Consider the following 25,702-nt stretch of genomic DNA (forward strand, 5'->3'; position numbering starts at 1 on the left):
TAGTGCACTGAGAAAAACGCACTTGGAAGTGGGTATCATTTCCCGTAACGCGTCATTTACAATATAGATAAAAGAAAATCGATGCTGGTAGCAGAAGAGGTAGGGCTTGTCTAACCCCATAGGAATGACGTCACTGGCCAGTAGAATAAGATGTGTAACGGCACTTTAAACGCTCAGATGCCGAGGTAGTTTGCTCCCTGTCCATTAATATTTTTTTGTCCACCTTGACAAATGCAACCATCCTTTCAACCCATGTCACAATATAATTGAGGGATTCGTCTCCTCCATCGCATTTGTGAACGATAAAGCTAGGCCACTTACAGCCCTAATTTCTCATCTGTTTCCAAAAATGGAAAAAAATGCGAGGAACAGAATGGTTTGAAGATGACGACGAGTCAAAAGACGGTGTCAAAGTGTGCCCCAACTGACAGGCGGCAGAAATCTTCGACTCGTTCCTTGATTTGACTACTGGCTCAGTGGAGAAGGCAGGCAGATAGAAAAACAGCTGTACGTTGTACATGATAAAAAGCCTATTAATCTAACGGCTTTTTTGTTTCCTAAATAAATTAATGGAACGTGCTTTCCAAATAGCCCTGGTATTATAAACGTAATCGACTGACTAATTTGCAAGAGGACTGTGACCCTTCAGACCACAGAGAGGAAAGTGAGGGAGAGTAATGACAATTTATTGTCAAATTTATTTACTCTTATCCAAGACATCATGCAACAGGAACAGTAAAACTATTAAGTGAAATTACAATTACGATATTAAGACAAACCAACACATTAAAAACTTTTTAAATAGTACTACACTATGTGATCAAAAGTATCCGGACACCTGGCTGAAAATGACTTACAAGTTCGTGGCGCCCTGCATCGGTAATGCTGGAACTCAGTGTGGTGTTGGCCCACCTTTAGCCTTGATGACAGCGTCCACTCTCGCAGGCATACATTCAATCAGGTGCTGGTAGGTTTCTTGGGGAATGGCAGCCGATTCTTCACGGAGTGCTGCACTGAGAAGAAGTATTAGTGTCGGTCGGTGAGGCCTGGCACGAAGTCGACGTTCAAAAACATCCCAAAGGTGTTCCATAGGATTCAGTTAGGACTGTGTGCAGGCCAGTCCATTACAGGGATGTTATTGTCGTGTGACAACTCCGCCACAGGCCGTGCATTATGAACAAGTGCTCGATGGTGTTGAAAGATGCAATCGGCATCCCCGAATTGCTCTTCAACAGTGGGAAGCAAGAAGGTGTTTAAAAATTTTTTGTAGGCCTGCGCTGTGATAGTGTCAGGCACAACAACTAGGGGTGCAAGGCCCCTCCATGAAAAACACGACCACACCATAACACCACCACCTCAGAATTTTACTGTTGGCGCTATACACGCTGGCAGATGACGTTCGCCGGGCATTCGCCATACCCAAACCCTGCCATTGGATCGCCATATTGTGTACCGTGATTCGTCACTCCACACAACGTTGTTTCGCTGTTTACGCTCCTTACACCGAGCGGTAGCGTTCTCGCTTCCCACGCCCGGGTTCCCGGGTTCGATTCCCGGCGGGGTCAGGGATTTTCTCTGCCTCGTGATGGCTGGGTGTTGTGTGCTGTCCTTAGGTTAGTTAGGTTTAAGTAGTTCTAAGTTCTAGGGGACTGATGACCATAGATGTTAAGTCCCATAGTGCTCAGAGCCATTTTACACCGAGCGAGGCGTCATTTGGCATTTACCGGCGAGATGTGTGGCTTATGCGCAGCCGCTAGACCATGAAATCCAAGTTTTCTCACTTCCCGCCTAACTGTCGTAGTACTTGCACTGGACCCTGATGCAATTTGGAATTCCTATGTGATGGTTTGGATAGATGTCTGCCTATTACAGATTACGATCCTCTTCAATCGACGGCGGTCTCTGTCAGTCAACAGACGAGGTCGGCCTGTATGTTTTTGTGCTGTACATGTCCCTTCACGTTTCCACTTAACTATCACATCGGAAACAGTGGACCTATGGATGTTCGGGAGTGTGGAAATCTCGCATACAGACGTAGGAAAGCCGGCCGCTGGTGGCCGAGCGGTTCTGGCGCTACAGTCTGGAACCGCGCGACCGCTACGGTCGCAGGTTCGAATCCTGCCTCGGGCATGGATGTGTGTGATGTCCTTAGGTTATTTAGGTTTAAGTAGTTCTAAGTTCTAGGGGACTTATGACCACAGCTGTTGAGTCCCATAGTGCTCAGAGCCATTTGAACCATTTTTTTAACTCTGATTTTTGGGGGCGTAAGCGATTAGTAGTTAGTTAGAGAGTCGGACCTTAAGAAAGACAAGTCTTGGACGTCATGTTGGAAAGACGCATATTGTAGTCAGCTTATAAAATGTGAACCTTAACAGTGAGGAAGATGTTTTCAAGTATGTGTTGTATTGTGAAGTGATGTTGTGTGTGTTACGTGATATTACAACAAAGCAATAAAATGGAAGTGTAACTTAAATTCGGAGTGCTGATTATTTTTTACATCAAACTGGTTCAAATGGCTCTGAGCACTATGGGACATAACTTCTAAGGTCATCAGTCCCCTAGAACTTAGAACTACTTAAACCTAACTAACCTAAGGACATCACACGCATCCATGCCCGAGGCAGGATTCGAACCTGTGACCGTAGCGGTCGCTTGGCTCCAGACTGAAGCGCCTATAACCGCTCGACCACACCGGCCGGCATTTTTTACATCACCATTGTGCTAACTTTCAAAGGTTTAATCTTCAAGAATGGTTTGTGAAACACATCTATACAACTTTTGAATATAGCAGAATAAAACCTAGGCCTCTTTGCATCCGAGCTTGGAATCACCACCACCTAGATTTTCGAGGATTGAGCCATGATTTTACAACGAGACCAGCGTGGGAAACACGGAAAGATGAGTGCCTAGTTTATTCATTATTACATGAAATGACTTTATTAACTGTGCTCTAATGACACCTGCCACATAATAACTTCGTTGTTGCCCGAAAATGCAATATTTAGCAGCGTGAGCAACACCACAATCGTTATTAAATTTTGACCTTTGTTGTGGTAGGTTTGTTAGAAGTGGTAGTTGTGATGGTAGATGATTACGATTAGGATGTGATTATGGGTGTAGAACAGAAACAAAAATATACTCTCCCTGTTCCACGCCTCCATTCTTGTCGCAGAGATCACCTTTCACCGCGTAATCGTAAATGGTAAACACATGCGCGGTTTCCTTTCGACCTGAGTTACGCGCAGGACAACTGCCCGCAGACACCTTACAGGAACGCCGGCTACCGCGTGCCTCCGCGCTGACTTATGCGAGCACGAGGGCAGTAAAACGTGCGAGTGCATGGGCGGCTACCAGCACGGCCCGCGACGTGATGCTGATTAAAGGCGCGGGATTAGCTGTAACGACCGGCGAGCAGTTCGCATCACGTGGCGGGCTGGACGAGTCCATTAGGTAGAGAGCAGGTTGCAGATTAAGGGCCACCGGCGGAAGAACCGTTGCCGCGCGGATTTGCATACCCGCCTCACCTCCGCAAGGTCGCCCGCGGAACTGGATCTAGGAGCGACGTTCCGCGTCGCCGGAATAAGTAGTCTGCTATCGTAACTCATTTCAAAGTGCAGCGCCGAGTTATTTGCATTTTAATTATATCATGTTTCTGTCCAATCTTTCTCGGATGCGAAACAAAACACAGTACCTGGTCAAATATGCTAAAATCTCTCAAAAGATGCGTGTATGCGTGTGCTCAGTTACTCTTTAAGGGGTGAGGGGTGGGGGGGGGGGGGGTGGTACGTACGCGAAAACGACCAAAATACGAAAAAAATTTTATTGGTTTTTCATTTACAACATGCCACTGAAAACACAGTTCATGAATATTACGTCCCAGTTCTAATCCTAAATATGATAGGAATAATAATTAACAAAAGCTCGTATTATTTATTCGTGCGCCATTTTCTTCCGCCTTTATGCAGTCACAATGTCGGGGATGTTTCGGTGTTTAGGAGATTCAAAATTTCAACCAATGGAAAAACTCAAAATCTTAGTGAAAGTTACAACTCCGTCATTTGTTTCCGTAACTGCCGATGAAGTTGCAGCGTATGATGCTTGCATAGTTTTTAACTGTGCTGATACTGTTAGACTACGCACTCTACAGGGGCTAGGATTTGATCCAGGAGCTTTCACACTGTCGATACTGAAATAAGTCGATAACCGGATAATCGACGCAGTTGACATTGCTGTTTCTCAGTTTGAAAATCAGGTTAACGTAAGATGTTAAACAAAGAACGACTGCTTGAGGATGAAGTTTACCGAGATGAGGTAACGCATAATACAAGCGCCGTCAAATCTTTGACTCAGGTTTCCCGTAACTTACATTTTGCCAACTTCATGTACCTTTTCCTCACAGACCACCCACATTATAGTACTTAAATTTGGCGTGCAGTTATTCAGTACCATAGTGAAAGATTCTGTGGGAGGAATTTTCGTTTACTACAATAGTAAAGCGTTTATGCAAGAGGAGAGACCTAAGATTCGATTTTTTCACACAAATTTGGAGAGCTGTAAAATCTAGCAAAAGAATACATCAATATTCTGTTCCACAGATATTTGGAATAATTTTGTATCAAACTTTGTACAAAAATACATTAATTTCGTTATGGCACATTTTTCAGGAAAGGAATGGTTGTACTCACCTTGCTGACAAAATTTCAGTTGTTTGTAATTAAAAATGTATAACTTCGACAAGCATGAAAACGTCTGTGTGTATCCACGTAACACTCCTTAACACTCTCTCCGTCTTCAGGACACGAGTTGCCTACCGGGACCATCCGACCGCCGTGTCATTCTCAGAGGAGGATGCGGATAGGAGGGGCGTGGGGTCACCACACCGCTCTCACGGTCGTTGTAATGGTATTCTTGACCGAAGCCGCTACTATTCGGTCAAGTAGCGACTCAATTGGCATCACGAGGCTGAGTACACCCCGAAAAATGGCAACAGCGCATGGCGGCCTGGATAGTCACCCATCCAAGTGCCGACCACGCCCGACAGCGCTTAACTTCGGCGATCTCACGGGAACCGGTGTATCCACTGCGGCAAGGCCGTTGCCCAACACTCCTTAACACCTGTGGCAAATTTGGTTACATTACGTTGAAAACTTTGGACTTCATAATGTTGTTTTTTTTTTCCAAAATATAACTACTTCGGTTGGGCCCCTCCTCAGCTGCTTTCACTTCTGTAACGTCACTTTGTGAACCGTTCGCTATACCGGATAGCGACTGATTAACAGAAGCGCAAGTAATTAAGTCTGACTGTGCGCGTACCATTTCGCAGATAGAGCCAGGTAGCAGTTTCTGATTGTTCGCTGGCCCCTCTATTGCCAGCTGGATGGTTATACAGGTAGACAAAACGTCTCAGTACACCAGTTTAATGTACTGAACGGCAGCTGTTCGTAAAAGCGAACAAACGCATGGTAATGCGCGAAACAAGAAAAAGAAAACTGTTTGCATCAGCTTACAGCTATAGCGTTTGAAATTGCAATACTGTGGTGGATACTGTACTATTCGCTCATTTCGAATATTTCTAAGAGCCAGTAGCACTTCGGGATTCCGGGTAATCTTCGGCCAGTTGAAGACCTTTCCAGTAGCAAATTCAAACTTATATAAAGTGGTAGGATTTATGTTTTTTTTTTTCATTTTCACTAGCAGCTTTGTTGGCACACCAAGCCCCACAGAAATTTAGTATTTCTTTCCACATATACTGTTTGATCAAGTTTTGAGGCGTGAATGTGGGCGGCCAGGTTCTCCGCCTCCTGCAGATAGCGCTAGCCGGCTGTTACGTATGGTTTCCGCGACTTGGCCTGCGAAGTGAGGGAGGGCCGTTATTTGGTTGACTGGCGAATAGTGAGTGGTGCGGCGACAACTGAGAAAAAAACTACTACGACAGGGCTAGCAGGGCCATCTGTAATTGTCAACAAGTATACGGGGAGACCATCCACAGCGTCAGCGCAGTGCGTCTGAGGAAACCTGTGGGTCGTGTGTGTGTGTGTAGCCGAGGCCGGCGACAAAGAGAGGCCGTGGTGCGTACGTCACAGCACGTGACACTGCAGGTCTTAAAGAGTGCCGGCAACCGCCTCCGGCGGAGAGCGAGTAACTACTTCGAATACGTTTAAATGCATACAAGTTCCCGATAACACACGCCAAAACTAAGATCTCCATTGGGTACCTATCCAATTAATTCTATATTTCCCAAGGGCCCTGCACGGAACCCAGCGTTCCCGAAGTGTGGCGGACGACTACCGTGACGTCACAAGTTAGTTGCAGGGCTTGTATATCTCGTTGGCCCCGACGTAGCCCATCTGGTTGGAGGCAGCAGCGTACGGCGAGATGGGCCGTGCATATACAGTGTGGCTGTATGGTCGGATTGCCAGCTTATGATCGTGTGGGCAAGGGCTTACATCACAATTATTCTAGTTGTGGACGCCATTGTACGTGACCTGCTAAACATGGGACCCTTTGAGCATTGCACAATTTTGGATTAAAGTGGAGTTTTTTTTTTCTCTCTCTCTCTGTAACTACAGCCGTATTGAATGGTCCATGCTCTGAATTGTTGTGGATAGCTTGTGGGAACTTTTTTTAACAAAAAAATTGCGCCTTCGTACCATTCTTGCACTGCTTACAGAAATCACCGTTGTTTGTGAAACATCCTGTCCATTTCAAGTATTTTGTTCAAATCATTTGTAACAATTTTTTGAGCAGACTGGGCTATTTGTTTTTAACAAGAAATTCATAGTTCTTTATTTAATATTCAAATCAGTTATTTCCCAAAGAAAATTGTAATTTTCACGACTTGTTGTTTGTTGGACATTCCTTAACGAATGTTTCACCGGCTTTAATTCATTGCATATTGTTATAGTGTGCTCAGACCTATTCGGAAAAATTTGTGTGTAATCTTAGGCTTCGTATTGTATAGAACTGGAGACCTAGAAACGCGGAGAGGCTTCGTCCCCGCCGTAGCTCTCAGTGGTTCACAACCCGTCAACAGTTTACTGCAGTCCACTCACGCCACCGCCGTCCCACACCGAACCCAGGGTAATTGTGCGGTTCGGCCCCCAGTGGATCCCCACCCCCTGGGAACGTCTCACACCAGATGAGTGTAACCCAAATGTTTGGCTGGTAGAGTAATTATGCTGTACGCGTACGCGGAGAAAGTGTTTGCGCAACAATCGCCGACGTAGTGTAACTGAGGCGGAATAAGGGGAACCAGCCCGCATCCGCCTTAAAAACCATCCACAGAATGGCCGGCACACCGGACCACGACACTAATCCGCCGGACGGACTCGTACCAGGGACCGGCACTCCCCCCCCCCCTCTCCCCCTCCCCATCCCCCTCAGAAAGCAGTGCGTTAGATCGCACGGCTAACTAGGCGGAAAATCTTAGGCCTTAGTCTTTCATTTCCGATTAAGTGTTGGAACCCATAGGAAGCAGATAGTTTCTGCAAATGTGAACGGCAGGAAATACTTTCCGTGGCAGATGCACCACTATGCTCCTCTTCCTAATTCACGTGTTCTCTAGTAACACCATTTGTTTTTACAGCGAAAAAAAAACAATGCCATTGTTCACATGATGATACTGTGTTTTCTTGTTTAGCGCCATTGAGACAATATCAAATAACTGTAAGGCCTTTCTGGAATCTTTTTTTGCAGCCAAAAGCGTTGCATTTTTTCCCTCCGTAGTGTCGGTGTTCTGCTCATTGCTGTGTGTAGTGATCTGCCCCTTGAGCAGTTAGAGATGTCATTCTCATTCGGGCCAGTGCTCTTGTGGTTCTTCCTCGTTTCCTGGAACCATGCACGGGAGCTCCATATCTGTCGTTAAGTACATTAAAAACTATGCTTCGGTAGTCGGGTTGTATCCATCCTCAACTGACACCCGTAGGACTTCAGTTGTCGTTTCCTTCTTGACTCAATCAGCCGTTCATTATCCCGGTACACTTCGTCTCTTCCTAGCATTCTGCACAGTCCATCTGTTATTTCAGGGCCCATTGCTTTCCGAAAGAATAAGCACTGAAACTTCTCGGCTTCTGTCAGTCCAGCATTTTTTTTTTTTTTCTTCATGCTGAGGCATTCACTTATATACAGAGATTCGGTTTCGGTCACAGATAGTAATGGTAATTGTAATCATAAATCATGCGGGTCCAAGAGGTAAGTAATAGATTCTTGTTATACTGCCAATCAGCTTTGCTAAAAATGGCAGGAAAATATTAGCGGACGGGTAAATTCTCAGCATATTTTTAGTGTGAAGATTTAAGTGGTGCTGAAAGAGAAGACGGATATGGACGCAAAGAAATAGTTGCAGATGACTGCAGTGGTGATGATCATCTTGAAGAGAATGTGATAATCGATGTTGAGGTGATATTCTGGAGAAAAAGTACGCTCCTACAGACCACCCCAAAAAAAGATACTGCTAGAACAGGACGCTGTTGTAGTCGTTAACTGACATTGTTTCAAGCAAATGTTTACTTTCTGCAAATAACACCTCTTTCGCGACTCCAGTGAATCTGCTGGTCAGAAAAAGTCGAAATAAGAGTATAAGTAATTGTACAGCAGTTTCTGTGACGTACATAGGGAATCAGAAAGTAATATAGAATTCAAATTCGAAAAATATGATCTTTTTACCTACTTAATTATTTTTTATTTATTTTAAATTTTCAAAGGAAATAAGTGTACGAATTAAAATTCTTCAGGGGGCAGGAACTTACCTCACCGTGTCTGCTTCATTTTTATACTTTGTGTACTGAACACACGGTGTCACCATCACTGTTATTTTCTCCACAATTCTTCTAACTTCTTCAAGTTACTGACCCATCCCTTACTAGCTGTTAAATCTGGAACAGCCGGATGAAAAAACGATACAGTCAGTTGCATTTTAGCATATTGAGTGAATTATTCACTCATCGATTTCAAGTGAAACGCCTTACTGCTTCATTTGACTGAGCTATCCATTCTTTCTTCTGAGTGTAACCAATCTGTAGTACTTCTACTCGTTAAACTAATGTAGTGACGTAAAACTCCCCTAGAGGACATCGCCCTATGCTTGGGGTACGTGAAGACATATCTAGAGATACGCCAAAGTTAAAACAAGCATTCTGCATGTTAATTTGCTTATGCACTGAGGAGAGTAATTCTTAGTTTCATAATTTACTGGTGACCAATACACAGCTGTGGATTAAGTTGTACCAGAGGCAATAAATGCATGACCGATTTATTTTTTGTGTCGTTGGGAGTACAAGTTGCATGGTATGTGAAGGAAAAAGAAACACTGCCAAATTTTAGCAAAAGTTTTAATGAATAGGTATGATGATCTCCATAAGTTAAAAAGCATTTTAGTGTAGCCCTTAAACATTTTTAATCCATTTACACTGGCGGGAAAAAAAATTAGTACACCTAGAAAGACGACGTCGACTTTGATCCGACGATGGCACTTCCACTAGATGTATAGTGGATGTAACGATAATGATTTCAACATCGTTTCTCAACAGACAGCGCAGTGGCATAGGTAACAGTGCGCCAGCTTTGTCTACTCTTCAATATGGAATGCTCAGCCAGAAAGAAGGGCGGATCGTTTAGTACTATCGCGAAATAGGAGAGATAGTGCCACAGACATGATACGTGAATTGGAGTCGCAATCATTAAATTAAAAGCGTTTTTCGTTGCGTCGGGAAATTCTCATAAAATTTCAATCACCAGTTTTCTCCTCAGATTGCGAAAACATTCTGTTGGCACCCAGCTACATGAAGAGAAATGATCATCACGATAAAATAAGAGAAATCAGGGCTCGCACAGGAAAATTTTAAGTGCTCGTTTTTCCCGCGCGTCGTTCGAGAGTGGAACGGTAGAGAGACAGCTTGAAGGTGATTCATTGAGCCCTCTGCCAGACACTTTATTGTGAATAGCAGAGTAATCACGTAGATGTAGATGGCTCAGTGTGGTGTAAACATGAGAAGGAGGCAGACGAGAATGCCACGGAGAGGCGCTTGCACTTCCTACAGCCAACTGTGAGACTTTGGAAGAGGTCAAATTTTGGCCTTCCCAGTGGCAGCATGGTCTTTTCGGAGAATTGCGAGACAAGTTGGACTTGCAACGATGCTGGCATCAGTGGCCACGTGAACGTTCTTAAGCCGTCGGCACACGGGCGGTGCATCAGAGCGTTGAGTGTGCAGAGTTTCTGACGCCATAGCGTGGAATTGCACGTTCGGGAGTCTTTCCGAACGTACAGAGCAATATCGAGCATGTCAGATATTCTGAGCGTGCGTCTGAGCGTTGACCAATGAGATGGCACCACGCCACCTACGTCACATGCATGCCATCTCCCTTCGGCACAGAATTGTGAGGCGCCATATTGGCATTCATTTCAAACCTATACGTATATATGCCGTTTCTGAGCACAAGTAAATTGAGAAACACTGGAGAACCTGTTGTTAACTGTGTCATCATGTTGTTGTTGTTGTGGTCTTCAGTCCTGAGACTGGTTTGATGCAGTTCTCCATGCTACTCTATCCTGTGCAAGCTTCTTCATCTCCCAGTACCTACTGCAACCTACATCCTTCTGAATCTGCTTAGTGTATTCATCTCTTGGTCTCCCTCTACGATTTTTACCCTCCACGCTGCCCTCCAATACTAAATTGGTGATCCCCTGATGCCTCAGAACATGTCCTACCAACCGGTCCCGTCTTCTGGTCAAGTTGTGCCACAAACTTCTCTTCTTCCCAATCCTATTCAGCACTTCCTCATTAGTTATGTGATCTACCCATCTAATCTTCAGCATTCTTCTGTAGCACCACATTTCGAAAGCTTCTATTCTCTTCTTGTCCAAACTATTTATCGTCCATGTTTCACTTCCATACATGGCTACACTCCATACAAATACTTTCAGAAATGACTTCCTGACACTTAAATCTATACTCGATGTTAACAAATTTCTCTTCTTCAGAAACGATTTCCTTGCCATTGCCAGTCTACATTTTACATCCTCTCTACTTCGACCATCATCAGTTATTTTGCTCCCCAAATAGCAAAACTCCTTTACTACTTTAAGTGTCTCATTTCCTAATCTAATTCCCTCAGCATCACTCGACTTAATTCGACTACATTCCATTATCCTCGTTTTGCTTTTGTTGATGTTCATCTTATATCCTCCTTTCAAGACACTGTCCATTCCATTCAACTGCTCTTCCAAGTCCTTTGCTGTCTCTGACAGAATTACAATGTAATCGGCGAACATCAAAGTTTTTATTTCTTCTCCATGGATTTTAATACCTACTCCGAATTTTTCTTTTGTTTCCTTTACTGCTTGCTCAATATACAGATTGAATAACATCGGGGAGAGGCTACAACCCTGTCTTACTCCCTTCCCAACCGCTCCTTCCCTTTCATGTCCCTCGACTCTTATAACTGCCATCTGGTTTCTGTACAAATTGTAGATAGCCTTTCGCTCCCTGTATTTTACCCCTGCCACCTTTAGAATTTGACAGAGAGTATTCCAGTCAACATTGTCAAAAGCTTTCTCTAAGTCTACAAATGCTAGAAACGTAGGTTTGCCTTTCCTTAATCTTTCTTCTAAGATAAGCCGTAAGGTTAGTATTGCCTCACGTGTTCCAGTGTTTCTACGGAATCCAAACTGATCTTCCCCGAGGTTGGCTTCTCTTAGTTTTTCCATTCGTCTGTAAAGAATTCGTGTTAGTATTTTGCAGCTGTGACTTATTAAACTAATAGTTCGGTAATTTTCACATCTGTCAACACCTGCTTTCTTTGGGATTGGAATTATTATATTCTTCTTGAAGTCTGAGGGTATTTCGCCTGTTTCATACATCTTGCTCACCAGATGGTAGAGTTTTGTCAGGACTGGCTCTCCCAAGGCCGTCAGTAGTTCCAATGGAATGTTGTCTACTCCGGGGGCCTTGTTTCGACTCAGGTCTTTCAGTGCTCTGTCAAACTCTTCACGCAGTATCGTATCTCCCATTTCATCTTCATCTACATCCTCTTCCATTTCCATAATATTGTGCTCAAGTACATCGCCCTTGTATAGACCCTCTATATACTCCTTCCACCTTTCTGCTTTCCCTTCTTTGCTTAGAACTGGGTTTCCATCTGAGCTCTTGATATTCATACAAGCGGTTCTGTTTTCTCCAAAGGTCTCTTTAATTTTCCTGTAGGCAGTATCTATCTTACCCCTAGTGAGATAAGCCCATCCTTACATTTGTCCTCTAGCCATCGCTGCTTAGCCATTTTGCACTTCCTGTCGATCTCATTTTTGAGACGTTTGTATTCCTTTTTGCCTGTCAATTAAATTCAATATTTCTTCTGTTACCCAAGGATTTCTACTAGACCTCGTCTTTTTACCTACTTGATCCTCTGCTGCCTTCACTACTTCATCCCTCAAAGCTACCCATTCTTCTTCTACTGTATTTCTTTCCCCCATTCCTGTCAATTGTTCCCTTATGCTCTCCCTGAAACTCTGTACAACCTCTGGTTCTTTCAGTTTATCCAGGTCCCATCTCATTAAATTCCCACCTTTTTGCAGTTTCTTCAGTTTTAATCTACAGGTCATAACCAATAGATTGTGATCAGAGTCCACATCTGCCCCTGGAAATGTCTTACAATTTAAAACCTGGTTCCTAAATCTTTGTCTTACCATTATATAATCTATCTGATACCTTTTAGTATCTCCAGGATTCTTCCAGGTATACAACCTTCTTTCATGATTCTTAAACCAAGTGTTAGCTATGATTAAGTTATGCTCTGTGCAAAATTCTACAAGGCGGCTTCCTCTCATTTCTTAGCCCCAATCCATATTCACCTACTATCATCATATCCGTGGCAAAAGAATTATTGCATCTTGCGTATTATGAGAGTATGCTATTTGAAGGCAGTGACACACTGAAGATCCACCCAAAACCCATTGTTCTTGGTAAAATTTGTTATAATTAAATTTCAGTCACTAACATATCTACGATTACAGTTTTTAGCAAATGATAATATGCTGTGATTGGTTATCATGAATGTGATGTTGGTTTAGCGCAGTGAGTAGCGTAACTGAACCGTGTCAATGTGGATACTAGGGCGATGGTTGGCGTCTCGGAACTTTCAAATTTTTTTCCTAATATTTGCGTTTTTATTAGGTTCTGATACTTTATTATTAGTTTAATATAAGTATATACTATATAATATTTAATGTTACGTAAATATAAGTTCACCTATTTTCGAGGGTTGAGTACGTTCGATTGGCTTAATATGCAGGACAGCTTGCGCTACTTGCGGAAAGATATTTTGCAACTTTCTCTTTTACGCTTCGTAATTCACATGTTGCAAAAATCCTGCCACTGGGTCAGAACATTGATCAAGTAAGAGTGACCTTGGGGTTTTACTAAAATGTGGGAATGATGAAATAATGTTTATCTTATGTGGAGAAGTATTGCAAATTTCCATCACACTGTTTTTAATGGAACTTAAATGAGCCTGTGTCCTTACTGATTGGACATGGTACTTTCCTTTTCGTAGACGATGGAGGAAATGTGCGTTTTAATAGAGCTAACATGGGAATTTTACGTGCTCCCGTTTAGTAAACAGTGTGATTTATTAACTAGAAACATCCCACAACTTCCGCTGGAGTGCGTTGTGATCGCGTATACCACGTTGGGGCCCACGTTTCTGAGCGTTCAGCAGCACGTTGAACCTAGGACGCTCAACGTTGACGTTCGACAGCACGGTCCGTGTGCCGACGGCTTTAGGCCACTAGACGAGGTTCTGGACATTCTCGCAGCACAGACACCCGCCAGGAACTTCGTATTGTAAGGGCAGAAGTGGTAGACCGTACAGCTACCGCAGCGCAGAAAAGAGGGTTTGTAAGCCCAGACCTGTGAACACGGTCTGTTGCGAACGGGTTACTAGCAGTGGGACTACGGGCACGCACACCTCTAGCCTGTCTTCCGCTCACGCCACAGCATCGACGTTCACTGTTCGACTGGCGCAGTGAGAGGATCACTTGGAAGATGGAATGGCGCGCCGTGCTCTTTAGTAATGAAAGAAATTTTCTGGCTGCACGCACGTGTTGGTTGTTTAGGTGTACGGCGTCGACGTGGTGAGCGCTGTCTTGCAGAGCGCATTCGTCCGAGACACGGTGGCCCCATCCCAGGCCATATGGTCTGTGGTGCTATAAGATACAACTCTCGTTCAGCTTTGGTGTTAGAGGGTAACTAACAAGCGCTCGGTACGTACAGAATGTTGTTAGACCCGTTCTTTTGCCGTCACTGCAACAGGAAGAAGATGTGTTGTTCGAACAGGATAATGCTCGCCTTCACGCTGCCCGTGAAACTCAACATGCTGAGCAAGACGTGCAACAACTTCGTGGGCCACACGATCTCCGAGCTTGCCTCCAATAGAGCACGTGTGAAATGTAATGACACGAGAAGTGACTCGTGCGGCCCGCCAACCAAAATCTGTTACAGAACTGTCTGAACAGAAGGCTTAGCACGACATATCCCAGGACAGTGCCGGCCGGAGTGGCCGTGCGGTTCTAGGCGCTACAGTCTGGAACCGGGTGACCGCTGCGGTCGCAGGTTCGAATCCTGCCTCGGGCAAAGAAGTTTGTGGTGTCCTTAGGTTAGTTAGGTTTGAGTAGTTCTAAGTCTAGGCGATGGTAAGTCCCATAGTGCTCAGAGCCATTTTTTTCTGACTGTCTGTTTGTGTGGACGGTAAATATATTGTGCAGAAAATTACGTTACCGCCTATGTACATACAAATCGCACTGATGCACACAAACCTGTTTACGTTTCACAGTCTCTGGAAGACCGTGCTGTCAAGATTCCTGGGTGTATTACATGTTCCCACCTCCCAACAAGTGAGGGTACGTCCAGTACTGTCGTACGTGAGCGTTTTGTTGGTCCAGTGTGGGGATGCGTAACGTTGCAAGGGCTTACTGGCCCACATATCTTCAAACACCGTATACCCACTGGCTAAAGTTGTGACACTGTAGTCCTTGTCCGTGTGCGTCTTGTTAGAGGTGCTTTCGGCCCTGACCTCATTTTTATGGACCACCGCATTGAACATCGCAGGTGAGGAGTTCTTGGAACGAGAGGATAAGCGACGAATGGACTCAGTTGCGCGTTCTTCGAATTAAATCCCGTCGAATATGTGTGGGACGGTTTGGGCATTTGTAACGCATCACTTCCACAAGCACCAACGAGCGTCCAGCATAAAATGTACTCTCAGTTGGGAATATGAACAACCATCAGCTCTGTAATGGAGTGAAGACAATGAAAATTTGTGCCATGCCGGGACTCGAATCCGGATTACCCGCTTTACACGAGCGGTTGCCTAACCCCTTTGGTCGGCCGTGCATGACTCACGGCCAGACTCAGACTTTCATATGTTGTAGTTCCTGCGTTAAAACCTATACTCGTACATACATACATTATGTAATTCCCGTACACACCGCATGCTCCTTTGACCTTTTTCCTCAACCAATATTCGTGAGTTGTGGACAGCTTTTGGTTGTCACGTTTGAGCATGACATTACAAGCCTTTTGGTGCCCATGGACTTCGTGTCACGACGGGTCCCACCTCAGCTCCAATCAATATTCGTGAATTGTGGGAGGCCATTAAATAGTCCTCGCTCAGGACGGTTCCCAAAACACTTTCGTTGCACCATGATATTTTATGATACAGTGCGTCGCACCCTCTCCTTCAGTCGGTTTTTGTGAGTTGGCGGGTGTTAATAAATAAGCCGAAACAAGGTCCCTGGTGTAAACATTCCCTGAGAACTGCTGATATCCTGGGGAGAGGTCAACCATGACTCAGCTATTCCACCTATTGTGCTAGATATATGAGACGAGGGATAAAAGCTCAGACCCGAGAAGAATGTAATAAATCCAGTTCGAAAGAAAGCAGATGCTGACAGGTGTGAATAGTACGGAACTGCCAGAAGATGGGCCAAGTAAAGGCAAACCTGCGGTTATAGGATTTGTAGTCTTAGAGGTGGCTTTTCACATTGTTGACTAGAATACTACCTTTGAAATTCTGAAGGTAACAGGGGTAAAAACAGTGAGCGAAAGGCTATTCGCAACTTGTAGCGAAACCAGACAGCAGTTACAAGAATAAATGGGTATGAAAGGGAAGCGGTGGTCGAGAAGGTAATGAGAGAGGGTTGTATCCTATCTCCGATATACGTTGAGCAGGGAGTACAGGAGGCCAAAGAAAAATTTGGAGCAGGAATTAACGTTCAGGGAGAGGTAAAAATGTCCAGGTTTGTCCATGAATTTGTAATTCTGTCAGAGGCAGCAAAGGACTTGGACGAGGAGTAAAATGGAACGGACAATGTCTTGAAACAAGGATAAAAGTTGACCATCAAGAAACGAATAACAAGGATAACGGAATGTAGTCGGATTAAGTCAGGTGGTGATGGGGGGAATTGGATTGGGAAACGAGACATTTAAAGTAGTAGATGAGTTTTGCTATGTGGGCAGAAAACTAGCTGATGATGGCCGAAGTAGAGGGGTTGTAAAATGTTGACAAGCAATGGCAAGAAAAACGTTTCTAAACAAGAGAAAGTTGTTTAAATAAAATATAAATATAATTCATAGTAAGTCTTTTCTGCACCAGAAGGCGTCACTGCTGTCTTCATGGCAAGAGAAATGTCACGGGATACTGGGTAGGTGTTTGTAATTAAGCTGATCGCCAGTGCTGCGGTGGCAGTGACGCCCCTGGAGTCGCCCGCTGGAGGCCACTCGCGCAAAGCCGCGCGACCTATCCAGGAGCCGGCTTCGGCCAACACCACCTAGACTACAGGCCTGCGCGCACACTTGTGACGTCACATACTGATGGCCGGGTGTGTATCGGAAGGATGCTGTTAAGCACTCTGCCGCTATACGAACGTCACGAGTTTTAGAGCTGAGTCCGCATAGGGATTCTCGTGCTTTCCTCTTCTACATAGCCTTGTAATGAAAGTAAGGAAATTTATATCATTGCGTAAAGTAACTGAACAATACTGAAGTATGTTATTTCAAAACAAAAAATTATTTTGACGATTTCCCTTAAATACGCGTTTCTAGACTTGAATACAAACTGTAATTTTAAATTCTTTTACCACAGGGGCTACGTTTTCTTGCAGGTAAAAATTGGCAATATGCAATTGCAAGCAGACGTTTTCGGTTTTAAATAAAGCAGCTGGAGCTCCTACAGAATTTAAGAATTTGTTTCCCTGGTTATTTTCGTAAATTTTTTTCTCCACTTCAAAATTTGCTGACCTCACACGAAACTCGAATCATTCGACGAAATGGAGCACCTCCTGACATAACGTTTAATAAGTCAAAAAACCCAACATGAAAAGGTTGTTTCTCCTATATCCTTGCCTGAAATTCGTGTCACAGAGTGCTGTTAATTTAATCACAATGCACTTACATCGAAATTCTGCTTTCTATACTGCTTAATCTGTCGAACACTGAATTTATTAAAGCAATTTTCTAAGGTAGTTTATTCAAACTGAAATTATTTCCGAATAGCTGTATATGTAAAACTGAACAAAATCATTCTGTAGCTCTTTGAAATAAAAGTACTAGAAACTCAATAATCTGGTAGGAATGATAAGGAATACTAAACATTTTCGAGCCACACTAATTAATATAACTATTCTGTGTGACAATAGTTGCAAATATGAGAGACACTTCACAGCCAGCTTCGTATTAACCTCGCAGCAATGGTCCAGAATTAAGAAACAAATAATACTGGTACATGATACATAACTGCTTTCAAAAACAATTGGCAAATGTGGTGCAATGGAAACAAATAACATGCTATAAATTTCTGGTCATTTACTTACCCTTGAATGATGCGTAGACACAAATTCCTGTCTGAGAATAGCTGCAATCAGGCTATTTGTCAACTTCACACATTTGGGAAATCGAAACATGTGCACTTTAATGCCTTTTTGGGATTTATAATTTTCCTGGCAAAAGGGAACGCAACACTTGTATCCCATACTTCGAAGAACTGTAGGCGAATACTGTATGAAATGTGCATCACTTTCATGTGGCACACACTTTCAACGCGACATACACGCCAACAGGACTGCCGACTACAGATAAGATGGCCAACAGTTTGTGACGTCACGTCCCAATATGGCCGTTGTGCGTAGGCCTTGTATCTGGAAGACTTTTGCTTCGGTCCGCCTCTGCTAGACCTGTGTGCCGGCAGCCCGCGGCCGGCTGGGGTAAGGCCGGGCGGTTCACATGGCGGTCGAGTGACGGGCAGCGGGGCAGCCGGGCGCCTCCTCAAGGTGACCCGCGGCGGCAGCCGCGCTACCTCACAGCTGACACAAACCATCACGCCTTCCTAACACTCTCAGGAGACGCTCCGCAAGAGTGCTTCTTGAACAAGGATCCATTTTACCAAGAAATTGGGCGCAAGAACTAGGCGCTATTCTACAGAAGAGTGGCCGAATTATACGAGACGCCTCAGAAGTTCATGACATGTCTTGGCGAACCTTAGATCACTGATAGATCATTTCCAATGGTATTAAAGCAATATCCAATTTTCTCATGTAGAAGGGTCATTCAATAACTATACAGACATAATCTGACTAGAAAAAAAATGAGAACACCAAAAAATAATTAATGTCGAGTAATGAAATTTTGGAAATGTACAGTGTGTGTCTAGGTAACATACAGCGCCTCTCGTAAGTTCTGGGACAAACACTGTGCACAGTATGTCTGGATATGAAAGAATTTATTATGGTTAAAACGGAAATAAAGATATACGTCCGCAAGTTGTACATGTAATTATGGGCTATGAGAAGTGCAGTCACGTATTGTTCGCTTGTTTACGACAGAACAAGACCAATTTCTTACTGCGAGATATGAAACTTTGCACTTCAGAAGTTTCGGGACAATTGTTGGAAACAGTATCAGTGTGCATGTCTCTGTTAATCATTAATTCTTGCGATGTCAGTGATTACCTGTCGAAAGCTCAAAGGAAACAGAAGTGTGTTTGTATATAATGTTACGTAAAGATAAAAACAGCACTTTTGAATAGAGGCAGTTAGTAACATGCCCCCACGAAAAGGGAAAAACATGGCGGGAAATAGCAAAGTTACTGAATATGAAGAAAAGTACTGTAGGTAACATCGTCCGTCGATATAAATATGAAGACAGGATAGAAAAACTACCACTGGATATCTGTGAGGGAAGCAGAGAGGGCAATAATAAAAATAGTCAACAAAGATTCTCGAATCACAGCTACACGAATTGCCGTAGAGGCTGAGGAAGACTGTGGGAAGAAGGCCAGTTCTAGCACAATCAGACAAGTACTGAACTGAACAGAGAAAATTATCATGGGCGAACTGCAGTAGGAAGAAGAGGCTGCCATTCGCAAGGTAACACATAAACAAGAACATGGAGTGATGAAATCAGGTAATTTTTTCGGATGAATCAAAATGTAACAGATCAGGACTGGATGGATGAAAAACGGTCTGGCGGCAGCCCAACAAAGAGCTGGAAGAAAGAAATATGCAAGTTACAGTGTAACATGGCAGGAGCCATGTTACGGTTTGGGGGTGGTATGTCGGTCCAGGTCTTCATTGACGAAACAATGGATAAATATGTTTACCTGCAGATTCTAAGGAACAACCTGAAGAAGAGCGCAAAATATATGGGGATTGGAGACTGTTTCAGATTTGATCAGCACAACGACCTAAACATACCGCCTATATTGTACGGTTGTGGCTCCTGTACAACTGTCCGAAATTTGTCATATCCCCCGCCCCCCCTCCACAAAGTCCGCACATGAACCCCACGGAGAATTTATGGGATGCGTTTGAAATAAATATTCGAAAAGTCACCATACAGTCGAAACAAGACATCAGGAAACAACTGCAAGAAGAACGGGAAAATGTAGGTATTTCGGTCGTACAAAATCTTGTACAAAGTATGCCACAACATCTGACACAAGTTTTTCAGTGTCGCGGTAGAATTACAAAGTACTAATTCCTCATTATTCCCTAGTTTTTGGTTTATTCCTGCATTTTATCCCAAAACCTTTGCGAAGGCAAATCTATGTTATTTCTTATAAATATGAAATTATTTGTATTTTTTGAGTCATTAAATGAAGTAGAATGTTCAATTTATTGCTCTGTGAATATCGTTCTGTCTGTTGGAATAACAACATAATACGTTTAATTGTTTACCCGTTATTCCTCAAAGTAAATTCAAAACTATTCTGTTTCACAAGTTGCGACATTGTCGCGAATAAAGCAGTGACTCGTATATACAATAAGTTTCCATCAATCTGACTTTTGTCGTGCTCTATTTCATCTCTTTTTATTACTGTATTGCCTTTTATACGTTATAAGCTCATTACGGACTTTAACTACTGTATCCCCCTTTATTTTACGCTGTTCAGTTACTCATTGAAAACTAGTGTATGCCTACATTAGCGACATCTGGTGAACTTGCAACACAAACATCTTGTGGCTAGTGTACTGCAGCTTTTTTGAACAGTAGTGCTACTGACAACATGACTCGTGCATATGTTGTTATTTATACGCTAATGGCCATTAAAATTGCTACACCACGAAGATGACGTGATACAGGCGCGAAATTTAACCGACAGGAAGAAGATGCTGTGATATGCAAATAATTAGCTTTTCAGAGCATTCAGACAAGATTGGCGCCGGTGGCGACACCTACAACGTGCTGACATGAGGAAAGTTTCCAACCGATTTCTCATACATAAACAGCAGTTGACCGGCATTGCCTGGTGAAACGTTGTTTTGATACCTCGTGTAAGGAGGAGAAATGCGTACCATCACGTTTCCGACTTTGATAAAGGTCGGATTGTGGCCTATCGCGATTGCGGTTTATCGTATAGCGACATTGCTGCTCGCATTGGTCGAGATCCAATGACTATTAGCAGGATATGGAATCGGTCGGTTCAGGAGGGCAATACGGAACGCCGTGCTGGATCCCAACGGCCTCGTATCACTAGCAGTCGAGATGACAGGCATCTTATCCGCATGGCTGTAACGGATCGTGCAGCCACGCCTCGATCCCTGAGTCAATATATGGGGACGTTTGCAAGACAACAACCATCTGCACGAACAGTTCGACGACGTGTGCAGCAGCATGGACTATCAGCTCGGAGACCTCGGCTGCGGTTACCCTTGACGCTGCATCACAGACAAGAGCGCCTGCGATGGAGTACTGAACGACGAACCTGGGGGCACGAATGGCAAAACGTCATTTTTTCGGATGAATCCAGGTTCTGTTTACAGCATCAAGATGATCGCATCCGTGTTTGGCGATATGGCGGTGAATGCACATTGAAAGCGTGTATTCGTCTTCGCCATACTGGCGCATCACCCGGCGTGATGGTATGGGGTGCCATTTGTTACACGTCTCGGTCACCTCTTGTTCGCATTGACGGCACTTTGAGCAGTGGACGTTACATTTCTGATGTGTTACGACCCGTGGCTCTACCCTTCATTCGATCCCTGTGAAACCCTACATTTCAGCAGGATAATGCACGACCGCATGTTGCAGGTCCTGTACGGTCCTTTCTGGATACAGAAAATGTTCGACTGCTGCCCTGGCCAGCACATTCTCCAAATTCTTCACCAATTGAAAACGTCTGGTCAATGGTAGCCGAGCAACTGGCTCGTCACAATACGCCAGTCACTACTCTTGATGAACTGTGGTATCGTGTTGAAGCTGCATGGGCAGGTGTACGTGTACACGCCATCCAAGCTCTTTTTGACTCAATGCCCAGGCGTTTCAAGGCCGTTATTACGGCCAGAGGTGGTTGTTCTGGGTACTGATTTCTCAGGATCCATGGACCCAAATTGCGTGAAAATGTAATCGCATGTCAGTTCTAGTATAATATATTTGTCCAATGAATACCCGTTTATCATCTGCATTTCTTCTTGGTGTAGCAGTTTTAATGGCCAGTAGTGTATATATTTGACGAGGTTGGTGCTGACTTGCATTTAACATTTGACGATGCCATTATGGCTGCAGAGCATTAGGACTTTAAACAAACTTGAAGCGCACAAACGTATTATATATATATATATATATATATATATATATGTCAGTAGTACTTTTCATTATGGTCTGTTAATTGTTTTTAAGCTGTAGACAATCTGCGAGTGTATTTATGTTTTTCCCATTTTTTGTTGAAGATCTGATAATGATTATTAAGACCGAAACCGGTAATCTATTAACAAAAAGTTTTTGACCATCGACGTTAATTAAAGGAAACTATTCTGTTTGTCCCAAAACTTATGAAAGGCACTGTAGTTAGGTGATTAAAATTGCAGGATTACAGGTTAATGTAAGCGCGACATAAGCCACTGAAAATGAGAACTGCTGGTACAATAATAACCGGTGTACTCGCCAGACTATTGAATACAAGCACGCAAACGTGCGTGCATTGTATTGTACAGGTTCTAAATGTCAGTTTATTGGATGGAGTTCCATGCCTGTTGCACTTGATCGGTCGATACAGGAACGGTAAATGTTGTTCATGGACGATGCTGGAGTTGTCGTCCAATGATAGCCCATGTGTGCTCGAGAGGAGACACGTCTGGTGATCGAGTAGGCCAAAGCAACATGTCGACAATCCGTAGAACATGATGGGCTACAGCAGAGGTATGTAGATGAGCGTTATGCTCTTTGGAAACACCCCCGGGAACGATGTTCATGAGTAGCAACACAACAAGTCAAATCACCAGAGGTAAAGTGTGTCTAGCAAGCAGACAGTTTGGCTGCAGACCCTCAACTGATCTCCATCTAACCAACACACGGCCATCACTGGCACCGAGGCAGAACCAGCTTTCATCAGAAAACAAAACAGACCTCAACCCCGTCGTCCAGTGAACTCTCGCTTGACACAACTAAGGTGGCAAATGGCGGTGGTTTGGGATCGGTGGAATGCACGCTACAGGACGTCTGGCTCGAAGATGCTCATGAAACAACCGATTTGTAACAGTTCGTTGTGTCACTGTGATGGCAACTGCTGCTCATATTGCTGCTGTAGGTGCAGTACTATGCGCCAGAGCTATACGTTGAAAGCTTTCCTCTCTGTAGTGCTACGTGGCCGTCCGTAACTTGTCTTCTCGGGATCGTACATACTCGTGACTACCGCTGCCATCAATCGTGTACAGTGGCTGCACTCCTGCCAAGTGTCGCAGAAGTAACATCCTGTTTCTCGTATCTCTATTACACGACCGCGTTCAAACTCAGTGGCGTTGATAATGGCGTCTTTGTCGCCTTAAAGACGTTCTTGACTTTCATCAACTCACCACGACCAATCTGAAAGGTAACTATTGCTCACGACCCCTCTTATGCGACTGGCGCGAAATTTGAATAGACGTCATCTTTCAGATGTAGAAACATACCCACCAACATTCGTTTATGTGGCACAACTCCTCCTTGATATTGAGATTTTTTGCATCAGTGTGTGTATAAAAGGCGTTAGGGATATAAGTGTATATTCTGTGGTCAGTGGTACGTTAATTCTATCCAATTCAGTGTGTGTGTCGTTTTTCCCTGCGTCTAACAGAGTTCCCACAAACACAGAACATACTTTACTACCTGATGTTTTCTGCACGGCCGTAACTGTCAGTATAGACAAGGCGTTTTACATGCATGTGTCCACCCTTCAACTCCCATCATGCTGCCCAGCGGAAAACAAACGATAATGGATTGCTGTTGCTTCATGCATTTGGATGTACTCAACAGCCTAGTAACACACTGCTCCTAATAGCTACACTCATGCTCATAAATTAAGATAATTACAGAATGTGGTGCCAAACAACGTGGCATTACAAAAAACTGGCGCTAATAGCATAGGCACATAGGGAACACACACGACACAGATCTGTAAGTCCACGATATTGGTGATAAACTGAGAAAACCGTCCCGAAACACATGTGCTACAAAACGCCACTGTTTCTTGCGCATGGACCCCGGCATCCATATGGGATATGATCACCATGCACACGTACACAGGCTGCACAACGCGTTGGCTCACTCTGCATCAGGTGGTCGAGAATCTGCTGGGGTATAGCCTCCCATTCTCGCACCAGTGCCCCTCGGAGCTCCTGAAGTGTCCTAGGGGTGTGAAGGCGTGCAGGGATACGTCGACCGAGAGCATCCCAGACGTGCTCGATGGGGTTTAGGTCTGGAGAACAGGCAGGCCACTCCATTCGCCTGATATCTTCTGTTTCAAGGTACTCCTCCACGGTGGCAGCTTGGTGGGACCGTGCATTATGATCCATCGGGAGGAAGGTGGGACCCACTGCACCCCTGAAAAGGCGGACATACTGGTGCAAAATGGCGTCCCGATACACCTGACCTGTTACAGTTCCTCTGTCAAAGACATGCAGGGGTGTAGGTGCACCAATCATAATCCCACCCCACACCATCAAACCACGACCTCCATACAGGTCCCTTTCTAGGACATTAAGGGGTTGATATCTGGTTCCTGGTTCACGCCAGATGAAAACCCGGCGAGAATCACTGTTCAGACTGTACCTGGACTCGTCGCTGAACATAACGTGGGACCACTGTTCCAATGAGCATGTACTGTGTTCTTGACACCAGGCTTTACTGGCTCTCCTGTGACCAGGGGTCAGTGGAAAGCACCTTGCAGGTCTCTGGGCGAATAAACCATTTTTGTTCAGTCGTCTGTAGACAGTGTGTCTGGAGACAACTGTTCCAGTGGCTGCGGTAAGATCCCGAGCAAGGCTACTTGCAGTACTCCGTCGTCGTCTGCGGGCACTGATGGTGATATATCGGTCTTCTTATGGTGTTGTACACTGTGAACGTCCCGTACTGTAGCGCTTGGACACGTTTCCTGTCTGCTGGAATCGTTGCCATAATCTTAAGATCACACTTTGTGGCACACGGAGGGTCCGTGCTACGACCTGCTGTGTTTGACCAGCCTCCAGTCGCCCTAGTATTCTGCCCCTCATAACGACATCAATTTGTGTTCTTTGGCCATTTTCAACACACAGTCACCATTAGCACGTCTGAAAAAGCCTGCACACTTAGTCGCAGCACCGTAGTCTGACATGCACCAACACACCTCTGCGTATGTGGACTGCTGCCAGCGCCACTGTGTGGTGACCGAAGGTCAAATGCACCGCATGGGTTATACCGCGAGGTGATTTAAACCCGCAAACCCCCTACCAGAGCGTTGTTTCACCATATATCAGCATTATCCTTAATTTATGAGCATGAGTGTATTATAATCAATAGCCTGTAAATGAAGTAAATCATGATGTAATGTTGTTGAGTACACAGTCCAGAGTCACCAATAAAAATAGCTGCAGCTTTACCCCTAGCACCCTATGTAATGCAATGAACTAGAACTTTTGTGTTTGTTGTCATCCTTCGATTAATATTTACCTAAACATAGCGTCTGTTTCGTTAAAGTGACAGTGAAATGCATAGAGTTTACTGTGGAGTACATTTTCCCTGTTACGAAAGAGGCGAAACTGGTTTAACCTTCCATCGACGGCATGTACATCAGAGAGGAAACAGGTTTTTGTACTGAGGCGAGCGTCTTTGTCGTCGCCCATCTTTCCTTCGTAAGAATATGATCATGTCATTGGGCCTAGTATGTAGTCGAAGCTAAATCAAGTACGTCGCATGTAAACTACAGC

The 25,702-nt window shown here is 44.3% G+C and overlaps 1 pseudogene; it reads right to left on the minus strand.

Annotated features, from left to right (window-relative positions):
• Positions 1 to 4,981: 4,981 nt before the first annotated feature.
• LOC126206009 (5S ribosomal RNA) lies at positions 4,982 to 5,099 on the minus strand (annotated as a pseudogene).
• Between the last annotated feature and the right edge of the window lie 20,603 nt (positions 5,100 to 25,702).

The sequence above is a fragment of the Schistocerca nitens genome, chromosome 1 (genome assembly GCF_023898315.1).
Source record: "Schistocerca nitens isolate TAMUIC-IGC-003100 chromosome 1, iqSchNite1.1, whole genome shotgun sequence".
Taxonomy (NCBI): Eukaryota; Metazoa; Arthropoda; class Insecta; order Orthoptera; family Acrididae; genus Schistocerca; species Schistocerca nitens.